At 43.3% G+C, this 23,550-nt stretch overlaps 1 long non-coding RNA gene across 2 annotated transcripts; it reads right to left on the bottom strand.

The window, feature by feature from the left end:
- Nucleotides 1–3,846: 3,846 nt before the first annotated feature.
- Nucleotides 3,847–23,301, bottom strand: LOC130276475 (uncharacterized). 2 transcript variants are annotated; one of them, XR_008845140.1, is made up of 4 exons: nt 23,169–23,301; nt 21,130–21,225; nt 11,246–11,324; nt 3,847–4,286 (listed from the first exon to the last, which is right to left on the bottom strand). It is a non-coding gene; the product is annotated as an uncharacterized LOC130276475 (long non-coding RNA). The 2 variants fall into 2 exon arrangements; XR_008845139.1 differs by lacking the exon at nt 23,169–23,301 and adding an exon at nt 21,979–22,114.
- Nucleotides 23,302–23,550: the final 249 nt, after the last annotated feature.

Here is a 23,550-nt window from a genome sequence, read left to right as displayed (position 1 = left end):
GAGGAAGAATATCCTTTAGGATGGGATACTCCAGTGTTTGGAGTATCTCTTTGATCATTTTGAGGGCGGTGGAATATGCCGTAAGGAAATTGTTCGAGTGGTTGTTGGGTACAGGTGTATTTGCTATTGGATTGGTGTTTTTGGGCAGGAGACAGGTTTTTTGGTCCACCTGGCTGGCTTTTAGTTTGCTATTTTTGATGAAGGATGCAGGATAGCCCTTTGCCTTGAATCTGTTGTCCAGGATTTTACTCTGACTCTTGAAAACTGCTTGTGTTGTACAGTTACGGCGGATCCTTTTGTATTGCCCTTAAGGAATATTTTTGGTCCATTTGTTGAAGTGGCAGCTGGAGTAGTCGAGGTAGCTATTTCCATCAACAGCCTTGAAGAAGGTTTTGGTTCTAATCTGGTTCTGGTCATCATGTGAGATTATGACATCAAGAAATTCGGCATGGTTTTCTACGTGAGTGTGTGTGACATGGACATTCCAGCTGTTATTATTTAAAGATTATATGAATTGGAGTAAGTCTGATTTATCGCTGTCCCATACGATGAAAATGTCATCGATGTATCTACCTGAGGTGTTCAGCCAAGTTCCTGCAGGCTGCAGCCCGAGATCTCCCGTCTGACCCCACACGGAGGGGTGATACGCCTTTTTCAAAAGTCCCCCAGGTGAGCGCACATCACACGGGGGTAGAGTGGGAAATTACAACCACGGAATCACACGAGGCGCTGTCCTCTCCTTGTCTTATTTCTCCTTTATTTTCCTGAAGATAGGGAATAACTTCTGAAGGTGGGAAAACCACTTTAATTTTTGACTTATTTATTCTACATCATTATTGACTCTAAATATTGCTACTTGTGTTGGTAACAAAGTGATATCTAAAAAAGATGCCCAGTAGAGGGTATTTTAGGAGCCAGCAGCTATTGTATGTTTTTGAAACCAAACAGGAGACAGAAGACGCCTCACCTGGATGGAATTAACACATTTAGCCCCTCCACTCAGCAGTGATAGTGTTATGCAGCAGAATTCTTTATCCTTTCATTTTCCTAAACCCCAAGATGCAGTTCATGCTAATCCTGATTTATTTTGGATTTATCTGTGTTATTAATTCCGGTGATGGATGTTGCATAGCACAGGGGAGGGTGATGGTGTGAGGTGTGGACACTGCTATAGTGTGCTGTTCTCTTAACCCATCTGAGCGTACGCCGTCACCACACAAAGGATTTCTCAGAATGAGTTGACTGCAGTAATTTGATGTTTTTTGTTTCGGGTAAATATCTTGTCATATCTCCCCAGCACTAATCTGGATTTAATGTGGATTTAAATATTAACAATGCAAAATAATTTGGGTTAAAAAATAATCTCCCAGGATAAAGTACAGAACAAAATACTATATATTATCAGCTTTGAGAGCACATGAGAATATTTACATATTCAAATCAGTGCAGGAAAATGGTGAGGAGCTTGATACCTCTCATCGCTCTCAACAAGCCTGGCAGAATTATGGGGATTGGGCAGACGGTCTCTGTTTCCCATCAGCGCACCCCACCCTTTCTCTCAGTCACACCAGACCATTTGTAGATGCTTCATTTAAAATATGTATGACAGGAAATTAAGACCTTATTGCCAGAAACCTGAAGGTCTTTCTATTTAAATATCTTTCCAAACAGCACTGATTTGAGTAACATTTCCATTAACTATGCAGACTAGCCCTGTGCCAGCACACAATAACAGAAGTGCTTAAAAAACTTTATGTCGCTTTATAAATATTGAGTAATGCCACTTGAAACAAGGGAGGATGAATGAATCTGGGTATGAGGGACAGATAAAAATATTAAAAGTTTAGAATTTCTTTCCTAATTAATATAAATGTATAATTTTTATGCGTACGCAAGCTGCAACCATGGCTGCACTCAGTGAAGGCTTCCCGGAATTACTCTTTAATGGACTGTGGAGCAGAGCAGGATTATTTATTCTTTTGGTCAGCTTTCTTAAACAGGTTTATAGTACAGATAAACCTAAACATGAATATCATATATCTTTTTCTCTGTAAATGCAGTTGAGTGCTTTAAATTAGCCTGGGTTCACATTGCATTTTGTACTGCATACATTTTATACACTCAAAGAGGAAAAAAAGTGTATGTAAAGGAATGTATGCCATACATCAGAATCGGTTTCCCATTAAAAAAAACTTGCATTTCAAAATTGTTACTATGTTTTTGTATATAGCAAAACAATGCTCTTATAAATAATGTTCTCCAATGTGTCAAACAGTGTCCAGATCATTAGTGCCCACCAATACTTAGTGCCATACAGTGGCATGATCTTGGAATGCACAAATTGTTTCAAGCAGTGCTCAGGTAGCGCCTACACTAGGTTTTTGCCTACACTATGTGCATGAAATCTTGTACGTACATCTAATCTTAATTTTTTTGTGACTTTTTGCAGTAAGCAAACACCAGTAAAAGGCCTTTCAAAAGTTAAATTCAGATTTTAATTTGCAGTGGAAACAAATTTATCAAGTGCAAATGTTGTACAAAATAAGGACACCATGCGGCTGGACCCGCACCCTGATTGCCGTGATTCCCCAGTGGATTATAACCATTGAATCATGGTGCTTGTGGGCCAATCTGGCCTCTGGTGGCCCTCAGATAAGGGTGATTAGTGCCATTAGGTCATATTTCCAGTGGGGAGCTGTAACTGGTCAGGACTCATCAACCAATAATGGTCTGCTGGGAGCCATGAATGGTCCGCCAGTGCTGACCAATCACAACTCCCAACGGCGAATATTAAATCAAAGCACCCGCTCTGCCCACCCCTTCCTAGTACTGCAGAGCAGGTACTATAGATGCTGCGTTCAGTGTGACCACAGCATCTATAGGGTGACAGAGAGGGGCCTCCTTCTTCATTGGTGCCCAGCAAACCAACCCCAGGCACCAATGGGATGAGATTCTGAGCAGCTGTACTATACCTGTCAGTGTAACTCTGACAGGCATAGGCATAATACAGTGAAGTGCATATGTGTACTGCATTGTATTATAGGTGTATTAAAAAAAAATAAAAGTGAAAAAAAATTTTTATGTGAAAAGAATAAATGGATGAATGAATGAATAAATAAATGTCAAAAAAATGTAAACAAAAATTGAAAAAATATATGATAAACATCTAGATTCACATATACAGTGGTCCCTCAAGTGTCAATATTAATTGGTTTCAGGAGGACCATGTTGAGACCATAACTCTATGGAAAACTGAAGAAACTAAATGTCAACAAAAGTAGGGAAAAAAGTGAGGAATAAAGAAACATATGTAGATAACTAATACAGAACAAGCAAGTCCTTACAACGAGCTGTTGGAAACTGTAAATCACTGTCTATGTAGAGGACAGGAGCTTCTTCAGGGTCCTGTACAGTACACACAGGGTCCCAAAAAAAGTAAAATGGAGCTGCCCTCACCTGGTGTCCAAAGAAGCAGCTAACCCTGGCACAGGTAAAGAGTGGTACAGAACATGTAGTACCTCCCTGTACTGCAGGAGGTGCTAACAGACAGCCAGTCAGTGCACGCACTTTAGTGATACAGGTGGTTTACCAGTGAATGCCCATTCTGATTGGTCAGTTCTTCAGCCATTGGCAAGTTTCGCAGATCTGGAGTTTTTGAGTAGAAAAGTTGCAGAGGTGAGAAGGAATCATACAAAGTGGTCTTCTGATTTGCTGTTTTTTTCTTATGTGTGCCAAATTTATCAACTCCTTGCAATCGTATGATGTTATATATAAGCAAATCCAAAGCAAAAACCATTTTTTTTCAAAACACATTTTCCAAAGACAACAATGATGAATGTCCCTCATACAGTTCACATTTGAATTTTTGGGAAAAGAACAATAAAAACTAATGTACCTAAGACCTGAGATTCAACTGTTTGGCAGAATGCTTCATCAACTTGTAACAAAGTACAAATCTACTTAAACTCCTGCTTTTTGAACTGCTTCCTTTATGGGGAAGGAACGAGATGTCATAAATCAATCTACAGATGTTCAAACAAAATATACAGATTAGCATAAATGAGCTCACAAGGATTCAGGTTATACACAAGGTGGATCAGCTCATATTTCCTCCTAAAGGTAGAAATGATAATCCTAAGAATTATTACATCATTGTATTGTCAGTTGGCAAATTAGGTTCTGACTTTCTTAAACGTCATCTACGAGATGTCTAGTTTTGCTCACAATTCAAACATCTAGCCAGGGTTAGTCTTCAGTTGTCCAGTCCTGGAGCTTTCTCTTTACTTCTGTGTGGGGGAAAGAAAGTTAAAACCCATTAAAGCACCACACATTAGTTATCGTTCTTTATGTATTTCTTATTACCATCTATAAATTGGAACATGAAAAATGCACTGTTGCAAGAAATGAATCTTACCTAAGTCAGTAATAAGACAACAGAGACATTTCTAACATCTGGGAATCTAGGGACGGTTGTTATACTCCTGAACAGAGAGTACCATCAATATTACAAGGGTGGGTGGAGATAGGAGAAATTAATCAAGTGAGAAAATCCAAAGCATCAATATTCTTGCTCTACAGGTTCAGTCAATGAACTGCCTTCAGTGCTGCCTCTGTCGCCATAATCAAAGAGTCTTTAGCTGTTATCAGACACTTCCATCAGCTGAAAAAGTGGCAGCTTTCCAATATAGCTGATACCCTTCTCCCCTAGGGTGAGGTCAGCGATTGCACAAGATGGACACTGTCTCTGCACTGCACACATCTTGTTAGCTGACACTATATTAGCAAGTGGCTTCAGCCTGATCTGTGACCTTGACACTGACCTGCAGACAGCCCTAAAGATCAGGGAAGCCTGAAATCAATGAGAGACCAGAGCAGCAACCGGATGACGTTGCATCCAGTCCGACTCTAGTTGCAGTCTATAAATATACTGTAAGGTGAGAAATTGGTGCTCCCTCTAAGGAAAGTTAAGCCATCATTAAGTTACAATGACCCTTAGCTAAATCATTAATTTGGCAATCTTTTAATTCCTTAGATATTGTACCTGGATTCACCCAGGGTATAGTTTTTACTTAATATGAAGTATAAAGTATAAAATTACAACCCATGCCTGATCTGTTCCAAAAACAGACCCACTCTTCTGCACAAGCTTGGTCTTGTATTGCTGCTCAGCCACATTTATTTGAATAGGGGTGATCTTCAATACTGGCCTAGCCTATACACAAAATTCTATTAAAAGTGTAAAATGCTGGGAGTTTGTGTGTGTGTGTGTGTGTGTGTGTGTGTGTGAATCCTGCCTAAATGTATTTTTATTTTGTAGCCAAACAGATATACTTATTAGAAATGCTAATAGGTGAAAAGGTTAAGGAGCTTTGTTGGTGCTTTGTAATAACATTTTAAACATTTTGTATTGTAAAGTTATTTAAAGGGGTTGTTTGGTGAAAAATATCCCCTACACACACAAGACCCATCCATGTATGTATCGGAACACTGGAGATGCCAGAGTTCTATACTCGGGTATCTTGGGTGCTCCCATAGAAGTGAATGGATTGCATGCTGTCTACAGCACATGCTCTGAAAGTTGGAGCCCCATTTTGGAGATTGGGGATGTTTTTTTTACTGGACAACCCCTTTATATTTCAAATATGCTTTGTATATTATCTTTTTTTAGACATTAAATACAGTGGGGCAAAAAAAAAGTAGTCAGCCACCAAGTTTTCCCACATAAAAATAGAGAGGCCTGTAATTTTTATCATGTGTATACCTCAACTATAATGGACATAATGAGAAAAAAAATCCATAAAATCACATTGTCTGATTTTTTAAGAATTTATATGCAAATGATGATGGAAAATAAGTATTTGGTCACCTACAAACAAGCAAGATTTCTGGCTCTCACAGACCAGTAACTTCTTCTTTAAGCGTCTCCTCTGTCCTCCACTTGTTAGCTGTATTAATGGCACCTGTTTGAACTTGTTATCAGTATAAAAATACCACTATGGCCAAGACCAAAGAGCTGTTGAAGGACACCAGAAACAAAATTGTAGACCTGCACAAGGCTGGGAAGACTGAATCTGCTATAGGCAAGCAGCTTGGTGTGAAGAAATCAACTGTTAGAGCAATTATTAGAAAATGGAAGACATACAAGACCACTGATAATCTCCCTCGATCTGGGGCTCCACGCAAGATCTCACAGCATGGTGTCAAAATGATCACAAGAATGGTGAGCAAAAATCCCCGAACCACACGGGGGGACCTAGTGAATGACCTGCAGATATCTAGGACTAAGGAAACAAAGGCTACCATCAGTAACATACTATACCACCAGGGACTCAAATCATGCAGTGCCAGTTGTGTCCCCCTGCTTAAGCCAGTACATGTCCGGGCCTGTCTGAAGTTTGCTAGAGAGCATTCCAATGATCCATAAGAGAATTGGGAGAATGTCATATGGTACGATGAAACCAAAGTAGAACGTTTTGGTAAAAACTCAACTCGTCGTGTTTGGAGGAGAAGGAATGATGAGTTGCATCCAAAGAACACCATACCTACCGTGAAGCATGGGGGTGGAAACATCATGCTTTGGGGCTGTTTTTCTGCAAAGGGACATGGACGACTGATCCGTGTAAAGAAAATAATGAATGGGGACATGTATCGTGAGATTTTGAGTGAAATCCTCCTTCCATCAGCAAGGGCATTGAAGATGAAACGTGGCTGGGTCTTTCAGCATGACAATGATCCCAAACACACCACCAGGGCAATGAAGGAGTGGCTTCATAAGAAGCATTTCAAGGTCCTGGAGTGGCCTAGCCAGTCTCCAGATCTCAACCCCATAGAAAACCTTTGAAGGGAGTTGAAAGTCTGTGTTGCCCAGCGACAGCCCCAAAACATCACTGCTCTAGAGGAGATCTGCATGGAGAAATGGGCCAAAATACCAGCAACAGTGTGTGAAAGCCTTGTGAAGACTTATAGAAAACATTTGACCTAAGTTTGACATCAATGCCAACAAAGGGTATATAACAAAGTATTGGAAGGCAAACAAGGTGAAAGCCAGCTCACCCCGCCCCAGACAGTAGAGCACGGATCCAGGCGCTGGACGGCACCAGCCAATAAGGAAATGAAAGAGATCGGATCCAGCTCAATGCAGGTAAAATCAGGTTTAATCCATAGGACAAGGAAGGAACAAGTATATATAACTTGTTCCTTCCTTGTCCTATGGATTAAACCTGATTTTACCTGCATTGAGCTGGATCCGATCTCTTTCATAACAAAGTATTGAGATGAACTTTTGTTATTGACCAAATACTTATTTTCCATCACAATTTGCAAATAAATTCTTTAAAAATCAGACAATGTGATTTTATGGATTTTTTTTCTCATTATCTCTCTCATAGTTGAGGTATACCTATGATGAAAATTACTGGCCTCTCATCTTTTTAAGTGGGAGAACTTGCACAGATAGTGGCTGACTAAATACTTTTTTGCCCACTGTATCTGTCCTGTTTTGCTCACTAAGCTAATGAGATTGGCAACAATGTATCAGTGTAGGTAAGAATTATAAGCCTGGAGTCCAGGACAAGAGATAGTATTGTGATGGGAATGCACTTAACTCATATAGGATTGTCTTGACTGATTGTTGGTCACTCTCCTTTCAACTTCTCTCCATGTGACAATCTAGGTCTTTTCTAACATATTTCTAAAATACTAAATTTACAAAAAAAAAGTTCAACTTAGAAAAAACATGTGAACACTGGATTGTGTGACTGCAAGCTTAGCATGTCTGCCTCCTCCTGAGGGTCCACACTGTACCTGAGAGGTAAATCAAGTTTTCCCTCTCGTCTCTTACCATCAAGTTCTAGGCAGCTGTCCCCTGTAAATATTAGTGGTCTTACTATGTACATTCTGCTACCTCTTGAATGTTACCTCTCTCCCCTTTCCCTTGGTCATTAGCAGCAGCAGTTCACTGCTTGAACCAGGGCTGCTTTTGTTATATAACCCTTCATTTGCTATGATGCTGTTCTGGTTTTCTTTTCTGCTCACATAGCACCTTGCAAACCCAATGCATTATTGCCCCCCCCCCCCCCCATAACATCTAGTATTGTACCATAAATCATCCCCCAGCACAGTGTCTGCTTATTCTAGTGCACCTTCTTCAGCACTATGTCATGGAATAGCAGAAAGGAGGAAGGCTTGTGAGTAGGTGCTTCCCTGTGATTTCCTGGCAAACAACCAAGCTCTGTAAAGGGACTCAATATTAGCAGTGAGAGCACTAAAATCACCTTGTCACCACTCTGAGGTGTTGTGCAATGAATGTATTTACTAACTGACAGCAAGCAGAGATCTTCAAAATATTTAGAAATGTTGGAGTAAACTATAACATAGAACATATAACATAGAACTATAACATTTTTTATTGTACAATGCTTAAAGAAGACATGTAATGCTTGTATTAAAGATTAATATAATATTTTTGAAATATGTTATTCCTTCTAGAAATGATGACAACTGAGTCTTACTATTCCCTTGGTAAGTTTCTGCTCAGTCTTGTACTGTCCGCACTAACTGGATAGTGTGAGGGTAGAGACACACCCCAGATGGTAACACCACTTTGCCTATTTATTCATAACTTTCTCAGTGGAAAAACAAAAACATGGCTTAACATAAAGCTCCAAGAATACAAACTCCACAATGCTTATTTAATGTGGATTATTAAACAATGATGTCAGGAGCGGTGACAGGTTCTCTTTAGTCTTTATCCTCATTAACTATACACACATGGGGGCGCTATCATAGTAGCTGGTGCAGAAGGGGAAAACATTTTCTTAGTTTGGCTTGCCTAAATAATTTTGATGCAGCAGAAACGTGCTTAGAACAGTTGCTACTTCTTTTACCCAATTCCTCATAGCAGTTCATACAAAGTGCATTACTCAGCAGGGGGCAACAGTGAGCACAGGGGTAATTTCTTTCAGGTTAATGAGAATATTAATTTATTGTTCCACCCTGAGAAGATAAATTAAGGATAAAAATGATAATTAGTAAAACTTTTCGGCTTAATTTATGAACTTTACTCATCCCTTGATGTTAATTTTAACTGCAGTTGGGATAGCGCTATACATAAACTGGTTGCCTCAGTTGCTGTCACAGTTTACTGCATTCAACAGTAGCTTTCCTGTGATTTTACTATTATTGGCTTCAAATGGCTTTATGCTGCAGACAGTGCTAGACAAGCAGCTTTGTCCATTGCACAGGCACTGAGAAACACTAACCAGATGATCCCTAGCAACAAAAAAAAAAGCTACATTTTCCAGGTCCATTTCAGATGTGTTAAATGTTAGGGTTTCTTTGGACACTAATATGTCACTAGGTTCTGCACATAACGCACATCACTTTTACATGCTGTGTTGCTGATGGATATACAGTTTGCCATCATATACATAACATATACACTCTAAGAATAATGTAGTGACTTTTTAATAGACTACTTTATACTGTGTGTTCATGTTTTACAATATGAACAAGTCATAAGATCAGTATATGTGTACAGTGGTCCCCCAACTTATTACAATATTTTCAACATACAATGCTACAGACAATGGCTGGGAACATGTCAATGGCTGGAAGATCTGACCAATCAGAATGGCCATTTTACTGGTAAAACACCATATTACTGAAGTGCATGCACTGACTGGCAGTCTGGTAATGCCTTCCTACATTACAGGGAGGTACTACATGCTGTGTCTTACTCTTTACCTGCACCAGGGTTAGCTGCTCCTTTGTACACTAGATGGGGATGGCTTTATTTTACTCTTTGTCATGTACAGGACCTTAAGCTTCTGTCCTCTACATATTGTAATGCCCAAATGAGTGTGGACCCCCTGTGCCACTTACCAGTTTGACTTTGGGCCAAACTTGGGAGCAGAGTCTAAGTATTTTCTTCGTGTTCACCCATTATCCCACTCCAGGATTTGGAAGCTATACTCACTATCACAAGTGTGGTCCTGATTAGGTGGCAGCTGGCCAGACAGAACGCCCAAGTGCCAAACATCAGGGATTTAGGCAAGAGGGGTGAGTAGTGCAGCACAGCAGAGTACAGAGTAGGAGGAGTTAGAGTAGCGGTGAGTCTGTAGCACAGTCGAGCTGAGAAACTCAGATGCAGCCAGGTGAGGGGGGCTATGAAGAGACATCAGAGAGAAGATCAGGGCAATAAAAGCTCCATATTTCTGTCCAGTGTCTATCCCTGGAAGCCCCCAGCTCCCCTTCACTACTGTCCTCAGACAGTGTGTGGGTCAGCAAAGTAAGTGTAAAAGTATCTACTACATGTCTTCGTTAATATGTGTACAATGTAAATAACGTTACATTTTGTACCCTTTATAGGGCTGTACATCAGCCTCCTGTTACAAAATATATATGCTTAAAAAAAATGTATACACTTTCTGTGTAGGACTCAAAACATGGCTGACTGTACTTTTCAGTGCCTCGCACTCACAGTGTAAATGTTTGGGAAATAAACCAAACATAGTACAATTAGACGTATAACCCTATAGAAGGCACAAAACATAATGTGAATGTAATGTTGACAACCAATAAGGGATATATCTACCATGAGTACTGATTCCTCCATTATTTCAGATACATTCATCAGAATACTGCCCAGTATACAGAAGGTGCTTAGCTATAATACACAGCCGGGTTCCTGCCACAACTATAGTAATATTGGAACACCAATGTCAGTGGTCTAGTATGGGGATATTACCTAGTTACTATATAGGGATAATGGTAGTGGTCATGGTGTGGCGGAATAATTTGTCCCCAGTATACTGGTGATATTGGTCTGTGTACCATGCTTTTTATTCAGTTTCAGTATAGTTGTGTTACTCAGTCAGGGGCGGATCCAGAGTCTAGTCTCGTGTGGGGCACTATTAGAGAATTTTGCATTGGCGGACAGAAAATAAGGTGTTGCTTAAAGAACTTACAATATTATTAAATGTATCCAGTATAATAATCAAATATACCAATTGCCACAGTATGGGAAAGCGCTAAAGAAGTTTTTACCATTTAAAACTATAGCTCCCAGTATGACCTAAGTAGTGTTGAGGAGATGCTGGGAGTTGTTGTTTCACCCATCATTACTGCAAAACTTACAAGTGACTACAGCTCTGATGGGACAGTCAGGACAATACACAATGATATCAGTGACTACAGGTGATGTCTTCTCTATAGTCTTTCCTTATCTAATTCAGATGGTACATACCGCCAGGTCCAGCTAAATCTTCTCGCTGCATAACTTGATGCCGAGACGGCTCTTCACTGTGTCAGCGGATTCTGATCCTCTATATGAAAAAAGTATTATTATAATACTGCCAAACACCATATCCTTTAAATATAATTCTGACACACTGTACCCTCCGAATATACTACAACTCACTTTACCCTTTGAATACAATACTGCCACACACTGCACCCTCTGAATATAATACTGCCACACACTGTACCAACTGAATATAATACTGCCACACACTGTACCCACTGACTATAATACTGCCACACACTGTACCCTCTGAATATAATACTGCCACACATTGTACCCACTGAATATAATACTGCCACACACTGAACCCCTGAATATAATACTGCCACACACTGTACCCTCTGAATATAATACTGCCACACACTGTACCCACTGAATATAATACTGCCACACACTGTACCCCTGAATATAATACTGCCACACACTGTACCCTCCGAATATAATACTGCCACACATTGTAGCCACTGAATATAATACTGCCACACACTGTACCCCTGAATATAATACTGCCACACACTGTACCCACTGAATATAATACCGCCACACACTGTACCAACTGAATATAATACTGCCACACACTGTACCCACTGAATATAATACTGCCACACACTGTACCCTCTGAATATAATGCTGCCACACATTGTACCCACTGAATATAATACTGCCACACACTGTACCCTCTGAATACAATACTGCCACACATTGTACCCACTGAATATAATACTGCCACACACTGTACCAACTCAATATAATACTGCCACACACTGTACCCACTGAATAATACTGCCACACACTGTAACCTCAAAATATAATACTGCCGCACACTGTACCCTCAGAATATAATAATGCCCCACACTGTACCCTCCGAATATAATACTGCCACACACAGTACCCCAGAATATAATACTGCCACACACTGTACCCCTGAATATAATACTGCCACACACTGTACCCCTGAATATAATACTGCCACACACTGTACCCTCCGAATATAATACTGCCACACATTGTAGCCACTGAATATAATACTGCCACACACTGTACCCCTGAATATAATACTGCCACACACTGTACCCACTGAATATAATACCGCCACACACTGTACCAACTGAATATAATACTGCCACACACTGTACCCACTGAATATAATACTGCCACACACTGTACCCTCTGAATATAATGCTGCCACACATTGTACCCACTGAATATAATACTGCCACACACTGTACCCTCTGAATACAATACTGCCACACATTGTACCCACTGAATATAATACTGCCACACACTGTACCAACTCAATATAATACTGCCACACACTGTACCCACTGAATAATACTGCCACACACTGTAACCTCAAAATATAATACTGCCGCACACTGTACCCTCAGAATATAATAATGCCCCACACTGTACCCTCCGAATATAATACTGCCACACACAGTACCCCAGAATATAATACTGCCACACACTGTACCCCTGAATATAATACTGCCACACACTGTACACCTGAATATAATACTGCCACACACTGTACCCCTGAATATAATACTGCCCACACACTGTACCCTCAGAATATAATACTGCCACACACTGTACCCCAGAATATAATACTTCCACACACTGTACCCCTGAATATAATACTGCCCACACACTGTACCCTCAGAATATAATACTGCCACACACTGTACCCTCTGAATATAATACTACCACACACTGTACGCTCTAAATATTCCTCTGAATACAATACTGTGATGTATTGTGGCTAACGAAAACCGTACTACCCCAGAAATTCCTTATATTCTGTGCCCCTCATATATATAGTAGTAATGCCCCATCCTGTGCCCCCACATATAACTATGACCTGTCCTGTTCCCCCTCATAATAATAATGCCCCGTTATGTTCCCCTCACATATAATGCCCCCTGTCCTGCACCCTCAGGGGGCATTTTAAGTAAGGGGCACATGACAGGGGGCATTAAATGTGAGGGGCACATGACAGGGGGTCATTATACGTGAGGAGCCCCCCTGTCATGTGCCCCTCACTTATAATGCCCCCTTGTCATGTGCCCCTCACTTATAATGCCCCCCTGTCATGTGCCCCTCACTTATAATGCCCCCCTGTCTTGGGCCGCTAATATATAATGTGCTTCGACTTATAATGCCCCGTTATGAGGGGCACATGACAGGGGAGCATTATAAGTGAGGGGCACATGACAGGGGGGCATTATAAGTGAGGGGCACATGACAGGGGGGCATTATAAGTGAGGGGCACATGACAGGGGAGCATTATAAGTGAGGGGCACATGACAGGGGGGCATTATAAGTGAGCGGCACATAACGGGGCCCTGTCAGTCTGCCGGAAGTGGCCATTCCAATGTCCCCTGCAGGAAGCTCCGTTCAGCACCCTCTTCCAGCAGACTGCAGGGGCCCTGTTCAGGAGATTGTAGGGAGTCCTAGCGCTCGGATCCCCCACAATCTATAACTTATCCCCTGTCTCGGCATCTAAATAGGCTGTAAGTAAATGAAAAATAGATGCCGGCAGCAGTGGGATAGATAGAAAGATAGATATGAGATAGATAGATATGAGATAGATATATAGATAGATGAGAGATAGATAGATAGATAGATAGATAGATAGATAGATAGGAAATAGAAAGATAGATAGATAGATATTAGATAGATAGATAGATAGATATGAGATAGATAGATATGAGCTAGATAGATGTTACGCCGAGCGCTCCGGGTCCCCGCTCCTCCCCGGAGCGCTCGCTTCACTCCCTCCGCTGCAGCGCTCCGGTCACGTCCTCTGACCCGGGGCGCTGCGATCCCGCTGCCAGCCGGGATGCGATTCGCGATGCGGGTAGCGCCCGCTCGCGATGCGCACCCCGGCTCCCCTACCTGACTCGCTCCCCGTCTGTTCTGTCCCGGCGCGCGCGGCCCCGCTCCCTAGGGCGCGCGCGCGCCGGGTCTCTGCGATTTAAAGGGCCACTGCGCCGCTGATTGGCGCAGTGGTTCCAATTAGGGTAATCACCTGTGCACTTCCCTATATTACCTCACTTCCCTTGCACTCCCTTGCCGGATCTTGTTGCCTTAGTGCCAGTGAAAGCGTTCCTTGTGTGTTCCTTGCCTGTGTTTCCAGACCTTCTGCCGTTGCCCCTGACTACGATCCTTGCTGCCTGCCCCGACCTTCTGCTACGTCCGACCTTGCTTCTGCCTACTCCCTTGTACCGCGCCTATCTTCAGCAGCCAGAGAGGTGAGCCGTTGCTAGTGGATACGACCTGGTCACTACCGCCGCAGCAAGACCATCCCGCTTTGCGGCGGGCTCTGGTGAAAACCAGTAGTGGCTTAGAACCGGTCCACTAGCACGGTCCACGCCAATCCCTCTCTGGCACAGAGGGTCCACTACCTGCCAGCCGGCATCGTGACAGTAGATCCGGCCATGGATCCCGCTGAAGTTCCTCTGCCAGTTGTCGCTGACCTCACCACGGTGGTCGCCCAGCAGTCGCAACAGATAGCGCAACAAGGCCAACAGCTGTCTCAACTGACCGTTATGCTACAACAGTTACTACCACAGCTTCAGCAGTCATCTCCTCCGCCAGCTCCTGCACCTCCTCCGCAGCGAGAGGCCGCTCCTGGGATACGCTTATCCTTGCCGGATAAATTTGATGGGGACTCTAAGTTTTGCCGTGGCTTTCTTTCCCAATGTTCCCTGCATCTGGAGATGATGTCGGACCTGTTTCCCACTGAAAGGTCTAAGGTGGCTTTCGTAGTCAGTCTTCTGTCCGGAAAAGCCCTGTCATGGGCCACACCGCTCTGGGACCGCAATGACCCCGTCACTGCCTCTGTACACTCCTTCTTCTCGGAAATCCGAAGTGTCTTTGAGGAACCTGCCCGAGCCTCTTCTGCTGAGACTGCCCTGTTGAACCTGGTCCAGGGTAATTCTTCCGTTGGCGAGTATGCCGTACAGTTCCGTACACTTGCTTCAGAATTGTCCTGGAATAATGAGGCCCTCTGCGCGACCTTCAAAAAAGGCCTATCCAGCAACATTAAAGATGTTCTGGCCGCACGAGAAATTCCTGCTAATCTACATGAACTTATTCACCTAGCCACTCGCATTGACATGCGTTTTTCTGAAAGGCGTCAGGAACTCCGCCAAGATATGGACTCTGTTCGCACGAGGCGTTTCGTCTCCTCGGCTCCTCTCTCCTCTGGTCCCCTGCAATCTGTTCCTGTGCCTCCCGCCGTGGAGGCTATGCAGGTCGACCGGTCTCGCCTGACACCTCAAGAGAGGACACGACGCCGTATGGAGAACCTCTGCCTGTACTGTGCTAGTACCGAACACTTCCTGAGGGATTGTCCTATCCGTCCTCCCCGCCTGGAAAGACGTACGCTGACTCCGCACAAAGGTGAGACAGTCCTTGATGTCTTCTCTGCTTCTCCACGTCTTACTGTGCCTGTGCGGATGTCTGCCTCTGCCTTCTCCTTCTCTACGGTGGCCTTCTTGGACTCTGGATCTGCAGGAAATTTTATTTTGGCCTCTCTCGTCTACAGGTTCAACATCCCGGTGACCAGTCTTGCCAGACCCCTCTACATCAATTGTGTAAATAATGAAAGATTGGACTGTACCATACGTTTCCGCACGGAGCCCCTTCTTATGAGCATCGGAGCTCATCATGAGAGGATTGAACTTTTGGTCCTCCCCAATTGCACCTCAGAAATTCTCCTTGGACTTCCCTGGCTTCAACTTCATTCCCCAACCCTGGATTGGTCCACTGGGGAGATCAAGAGTTGGGGGTCCTCTTGTTCCAAGAACTGTCTAAAACCGGTTCCCAGTAACCCTTGCCGTAACTCTGTGGTTCCTCCAGTAACCGGTCTCCCTAAGGCCTATATGGACTTCGCGGATGTTTTCCAAGACTTTGTCAATGAAATTTTTCGTGATCTGTTATACTCCTGTGTTGTTGTATATCTGGACGATATCCTAATTTTTTCTGCCAATCTAGAAGAACACCGCCAGCATGTCCGTATGGTTCTTCAGAGACTTCGTGACAACCAACTCTATGCCAAAATTGAGAAATGTCTGTTTGAATGCCAATCTCTTCCTTTTCTAGGATATTTGGTCTCTGGCCAGGGACTACAGATGGATCCAGACAAACTCTCTGCCGTCTTAGATTGGCCACGCCCCTCCGGACTCCGTGCTATCCAACGCTTTTTGGGGTTCGCCAATTATTACAGGCAATTTATTCCACATTTTTCTACCATTGTGGCTCCTATCGTGGCTTTAACCAAAAAAAATGCTGATCCCAAGTCCTGGCCTCCTCAAGCAGAAGACGCCTTTAAACGACTCAAGTCTGCCTTTTCTTCGGCTCCCGTGCTCTCCAGACCTGACCCTTCCAAACCCTTCCTATTGGAGGTTGATGCCTCCTCAGTGGGAGCTGGAGCTGTTCTTCTACAAAAAAATTCTTCCGGGCATGCTGTCACTTGTGGTTTTTTCTCTAGGACCTTCTCTCCAGCGGAGAGGAACTACTCCATCGGGGATCGAGAGCTTTTAGCCATTAAATTAGCACTTGAGGAATGGAGGCATCTGCTGGAGGGATCAAGATTTCCTGTTATTATCTACACCGACCACAAGAACCTCTCCTACCTCCAGTCTGCCCAACGGCTGAATCCTCGCCAGGCCCGGTGGTCTCTGTTCTTTGCCCGATTTAATTTTGAGATTCACTTTCGTCCTGCCGATAAGAACATTAGGGCCGATGCTCTCTCTCGTTCCTCGGATGCCTCAGAAGTTGATCTCCCTCCGCAACACATCATTCCACCTGACTGCCTGATCTCCACTTCTCCTGCCTCCATCAGGCAGACTCCTCCAGGAAAGACCTTTGTTTCTCCACGCCAACGCCTCGGAATCCTCAAATGGGGTCACTCCTCCCATCTCGCAGGTCATGCGGGCATCAAGAAATCTGTGCAACTCATCTCCCGCTTCTATTGGTGGCCGACTCTGGAGACGGATGTTGGGGACTTTGTGCGAGCCTGCACTATCTGTGCCCGGGATAAGACTCCTCGCCAGAAGCCCGCTGGTTTTCTTCATCCTCTGCCTGTCCCCGAACAGCCTTGGTCTCTGATTGGTATGGATTTTATTACTGATTTACCCCCTTCCCGTGGCAACACTGTTATTTGGGTGGTCGTTGATCGATTCTCCAAAATGGCACATTTCATCCCTCTTCCTGGTCTTCCTTCTGCGCCTCAGTTGGCTAAACAATTTTTTGTACACATTTTTCGTCTTCACGGGTTGCCTACGCAGATTGTCTCGGATAGAGGTGTCCAATTCGTGTCTAAATTCTGGAGGGCTCTCTGTAAACAACTCAAGATTAAATTAAATTTTTCCTCTGCATATCATCCTCAATCCAATGGACAAGTAGAAAGAATTAACCAGATCTTGGGTGATTATTTGCGACATTTTGTTTCCTCCCGCCAGGATGACTGGGCAGATCTCCTTCCATGGGCCGAATTCTCGTATAACTTCAGGGTCTCTGAATCTTCCTCCAAATCCCCATTTTTCGTGGTGTACGGCCGTCACCCTCTTCCCCCCCTCCCTACCCCCTTGCCCTCTGGTCTGCCCACTGTGGATGAAATTTCTCGTGACCTTTCCATTATATGGAGAGAGACCCAAAATTCTCTCTTACAGGCTTCTTCACGCATGAAGAGGTTCGCGGATAAGAAAAGAAGAGCTCCCCCCGTTTTTTCCCCTGGAGACAAGGTATGGCTCTCCGCTAAATATGTCCGCTTCCGTGTCCCTAGCTACAAGTTGGGACCACGCTATCTTGGTCCTTTCAAAATTTTGTGTCAAATTAATCCTGTCTCTTATAAACTTCTTCTTCCTCCTTCTCTTCGTATCCCTAATGCCTTTCACGTCTCTCTTCTCAAACCACTCATCCTCAACCGTTTTTCTCCCAAATCTGTTCCTCCCACTCCTGTTTCCGGCTCCTCGGACGTCTTCTCGGTCAAGGAAATTTTGGCTGCCAAAAAGGTCAGAGGGAAAAATTTTTTTTTAGTAGACTGGGAGGGTTGTGGTCCTGAAGAGAGATCCTGGGAACCTGAGGACAACATCCTTGACAAAAGTCTGCTCCTCAGGTTCTCAGGCTCCAAGAAGAGGGGGAGACCCAAGGGGGGGGGGTACTGTTACGCCGAGCGCTCCGGGTCCCCGCTCCTCCCCGGAGCGCTCGCTTCACTCCCTCCGCTGCAGCGCTCCGGTCACGTCCTCTGACCCGGGGCGCTGCGATCCCGCTGCCAGCCGGGATGCGATTCGCGATGCGGGTAGCGCCCGCTCGCGATGCGCACCCCGGCTCCCCTACCTGACTCGCTCCCCGTCTGTTCTGTCCCGGCGCGCGCGGCCCCGCTCCCTAGGGCGCGCGCGCGCCGGGTCTCTGCGATTTAAAGGGCCACTGCGCCGCTGATTGGCGCAGTGGTTCCAATTAGGGTAATCACCTGTGCACTTCCCTATATTACCTCACTTCCCTTGCACTCCCTTGCCGGATCTTGTTGCCTTAGTGCCAGTGAAAGCGTTCCTTGTGTGTTCCTTGCCTGTGTTTCCAGACCTTCTGCCGTTGCCCCTGACTACGATCCTTGCTGCCTGCCCCGACCTTCTGCTACGTCCGACCTTGCTTCTGCCTACTCCCTTGTACCGCGCCTATCTTCAGCAGCCAGAGAGGTGAGCCGTTGCTAGTGGATACGACCTGGTCACTACCGCCGCAGCAAGACCATCCCGCTTTGCGGCGGGCTCTGGTGAAAACCAGTAGTGGCTTAGAACCGGTCCACTAGCACGGTCCACGCCAATCCCTCTCTGGCACAGAGGGTCCACTACCTGCCAGCCGGCATCGTGACAATAGATAGGAGATAGATAGATAGATATGAGATAGATAGATAGATAGGAGATAGATAATAGATAGATAGATAGATAGATAGATAGATAGATAGATAGGAGATAGATATATATGAGATAGATAGATAGATAGATAGATAGGAGATAGATAGATATGAGATAGATAGATAGGAGATAGATAGATATGAGATAGATAGATAGATAGATAGGTAGATAGATATGAGATAGATAGATATGAGATAGATAATAGATAGATAGATAGAGATAGATAGATAGATTGATATGAGATAGATATGAGATAGATAGGAGATAGATAGATAGATAGATAGATAGATAGATAGATTGGAGATAGATAGATAGATATGAGATAGATAGATAGATAGGAGATAGATAGATAGGAGATAGATAAATTGATATGAGATGGATATGAGATAGATAGATAGATAGATAGATAGATAGATAGGAGATAGATAGATATGAGATAGATAGAAGATAGATAGATATGAGATAGATAGATAGATATGAGATAGATAGATAATAGATAGATATGAGATAGATAGATTGATATGAGATAGATAGATATGAGATAGATAGATAGATAGATAGATAGATAGATAGATAGATAATAGATAGATAGATACATAGGAGATAGATAGATAGATATGAGATAGATAGATAGAAGATAGATAGATAGATAGAAGATAGATAAATAGATTTTAGATAGATAGATAGATAGATATGAGATAGATAGATAGAAGATAGATAGATATGAGATAGATAGATTGATATGAGATAGATTGATTGATTTGAGATAGATAGATAGATAGATATGAGATAGATAGATAGATGATATACAGATATGAGATAGATATGAGATAGATAGAGATAGATAGATATGAGATAGATAGATAGATAGATAGATAGATAGATAGATAGATATGAGAGATAGATATGAGATAGATATATATGAGATAGATATGAGAGATAGATAGGAGATAGATAGGAGATAGAAAGACAGATAGATCAGTGTTCCCCAACCAGGGTGCCTCCAGCTGTTGTAAAACTACAACTCCCAGAATGCCCACAAAGCCAAATACATGCTGGGAGTTGTAGTTTTACTATAGTTAGAGGCCTCTGCTGGGAAATACTGATAAGAGTTCCCCTTTACCTGTCTCCCGAGCCTGACCCACCCCCCCCCCCCCCTCCCCAAAGTTACTTACCATGAAGGGCAGCATCAGGCAGCTGAGCCCGGCCTGCAGGAAATACAGAGGAGTGAGAGGGGGAGGAGCTTATCTCTTCCTAGCCCCTGCACAGTGTAATGGCTACAGACTGAATGATGCTGAGACCGGAGCACTCTCAGCACTGACAGGCAGCCCGCGTGGCCTGCAGAGAATGGTGTCCTGCAGAGAATGGTGTCCTGCAGAGAATGGTGTCCTGCAGAGAATGGTGTCCCTGGCGGTTCACACGCTGCAGGTGAGGGGACAGTGCAGCCGGGGCCGACAGCTCCCGCTCATCACTAATATAGTATCGGGAGGGGCAGCAATCTCGGGGGGGGGGGGGGGCAATTGCCCCGTTGCCCCCCCCCCCCCTGGATCCGCCACTGTACCCAGTCACTATGTGGGAGTAATGTTAGTAGTCATCATGTGGCACACTTGTTTGTATAGTGGTGTTATTGGTGTATAGTGGTTTTTATTTTCTAATGTGGTGATGCCAAAGTTGTGGTGTGACCACGGGGTGTGAAAGGTGTAGGTGCATGGTATAGCACAGGGGCAAGGTGTTCGTGATGCCAGAGTGGTTTTCCAGTAACCACCAGAACGGTAGCACCGGTATACCAAGTTTGCTGGGACTTGCAGTACTTTTGGGTCAGTCTTCGATACAGCCCCTCTGACTATAATTGGCTTGACTAGTGGCTTGACTTTGGTAGAGACAGGAGACATAGATGAGTTGACTTACTTACAATGTAGCTAGTGTGCAGGCTTTATGGCCTCCAGGTGTACTGGACACAGGATCTGTGATGTCTGTGCTTTGCTGTTCCTCAGGATCTAAGAGCTAAGAGCCAAAGAGACAGATTGTAATGGCTCCCCCTCTCATCCCACACTATGCCAATTATAATATTAAATCCACCCCATTGCCACTTCAAGTTGGTGCTGAAGCAATGGCATGACATGTTCTAGTGGCCTCATGTTCTAGTTTTGCCTAGACAAAGTCTATATAGCCATCCCTGGGCATCAGTGAGTCCAGAGAGACATGGTACAGAGAATGCAGCTTTGCGCCAGTGAGTGGCAGGACACATGCCAACCACTGGTGTTACATAGACAGTGATTTACTGCTTCCTACAGCTCTTTCTTACTTATACTGTATATATAAGGACTCACTTTATCTATATTAGTTATCTACTTACTTTTCCCTATTTTTGGATGACATTTTGTGGCTTCAGAAACAGTTAGAAGGTTTTCATGTTATAGTATTAACATACAATGGTTATGCTGCAACCAATTAATACTGTAACTTGAAGGGCCACTGTATTTATTCACCAGAAATATAAGCAAATTCTGAAAATTGACGTATTTTATATATAATATATATTTATATAATAATATTTTACATATGTAATAATATGTAACATGTATCTATGCAAAAAAAAGTGGAGATATACCGTAACTTTTCCTATTGAATCCAGTTTAAGGAAATTCTCATCCGCTTTATTTTTAGGACATAATACAATTGCCCATTATAATTGCTGAAGTCTATGAACATACCCTTTTAATGCACAGGGTTTTACAGGACCCCATTGCCCCTTACCCTTTATTGGGTAGAACTCATTTGGGGACATGCTGTTTTTTTCATGTTCCCATCATGCTCGGTCATGGGTTTCTTCTGCATTGCAAAGCAAAAAGGTGAAATCTGTAGGTAAAACATTGTTGCATTTGTGTTTTTGGCTCCATTAATTCAATAGGGGAAGTAGAGTGACTTTATACCACTTAAGAATGATTTTAGCCTAAGCTTTCCTCTAATGTAGTTTACTCCTCTGATGGCCCCATATACAGAGGAGACATTGATATACCCATAGATAAACACATAGAACATGTTAGACCATGGACTATTTTTTCTATTGCTTAAAAGTGAAACGTTTAAATGTGGCCCACAACCATCTTCTGTCACCAGGAACCATTTTTCTATAGTATTAATGTGGCTGTTTTAGGGTTTATGGGGGAGAGTTATCAAAACCTGTCCAGAGGAAAAGTTGCTGAGTTGCTCATAGCAACCAATCAGATTGCTTCTTTCACTTTTGACAGGCCTTTTCAAAAATGAAAGAAGCAATCTCATTGGTTGTTATGGGCAACTCAGCAACTTTTCCTCTGGACAGGTTTTGATAAATCTCCCCTTATATCCCTAATTTTTTTTATTTTGCAGTTAGAAAACTCAGTGACCAGATATTGGTCTTCTGTCAAATCAATGTGGAATTCTGCTCGGAAATTCCGCCATGTGAACCTAGCCTTGGAACAAAAGGATCAGACATGCCTAATGCTTCTCCCTCTCAACATCATCTGTCAGGGGGAGAGTCAGGAGGCCGCCATACACATTCAATTGCAGGCCAGTCCCATTATAATCAGTGGGTTGGGGTGGCATAGGACTTATGTACATGGTTACTCATACAGTTTTCACCACTTTTATCAGGTACTTTTCAGAACTCTTCATTAGCCCTTTCATAAGCCTCCATTTTGAATTGTTCCCTTAACTCCCAAGTTAATGATATATTGATGCACAGTGGATAATACATATATGTATACGAATGTTTGTCTTGCCGATTAGTTCCTTATCGCTCTGCTTCACATACCAATCCATCACACATGTAGAAGCCTGGGTGGAAATATTCAAGGTGTGAAGGAAAGAATATGATTTGTTGTGTTATGTGTGATATAGATCTGCTCCAGCCTTTGCACCATGTATTCCTGCTCCACACCTAGTCCTCTCGTTCAGTAAATATTCACCTTCATCTCCATGACAACTAATTCCGTAAGTTGGGTGTGAATGAAGACTCAGGTGATTTGTGTGTTCCGCTCAGGAACCCCGGCTATAGTGATTTCTGCTTCTACTGTAAAAGCCTCTGCTTGTCTGGCTCTCTTGTTGCCTCAGGCTTCAGGATCTTCCTGTCAATACAAACATTTCCTCTCTAAACCCTTTGATAGATTTTACAAAGTGATTAACCTTTTAAGAACTGATCTTTCTGCTGAATACAGAGCACTTGGCGATCAATGTACCTGTAGCGGACCTCGCCTCGTGGCCTGAGTATGTTTGTGCAATTTATTATCAATACCAATGCTTAGCAACTACGTACAAGTATCAATAGACATGACAGCTTGGAGCCACCTA

Source organism: Hyla sarda, chromosome 6 (genome assembly GCF_029499605.1).
Source record: "Hyla sarda isolate aHylSar1 chromosome 6, aHylSar1.hap1, whole genome shotgun sequence".
Lineage (NCBI taxonomy): Eukaryota > Metazoa > Chordata > Amphibia > Anura > Hylidae > Hyla > Hyla sarda.
Note: the sequence above shows the minus strand (reverse complement) of the source record. Positions and strands in the feature narration are given on the sequence as shown.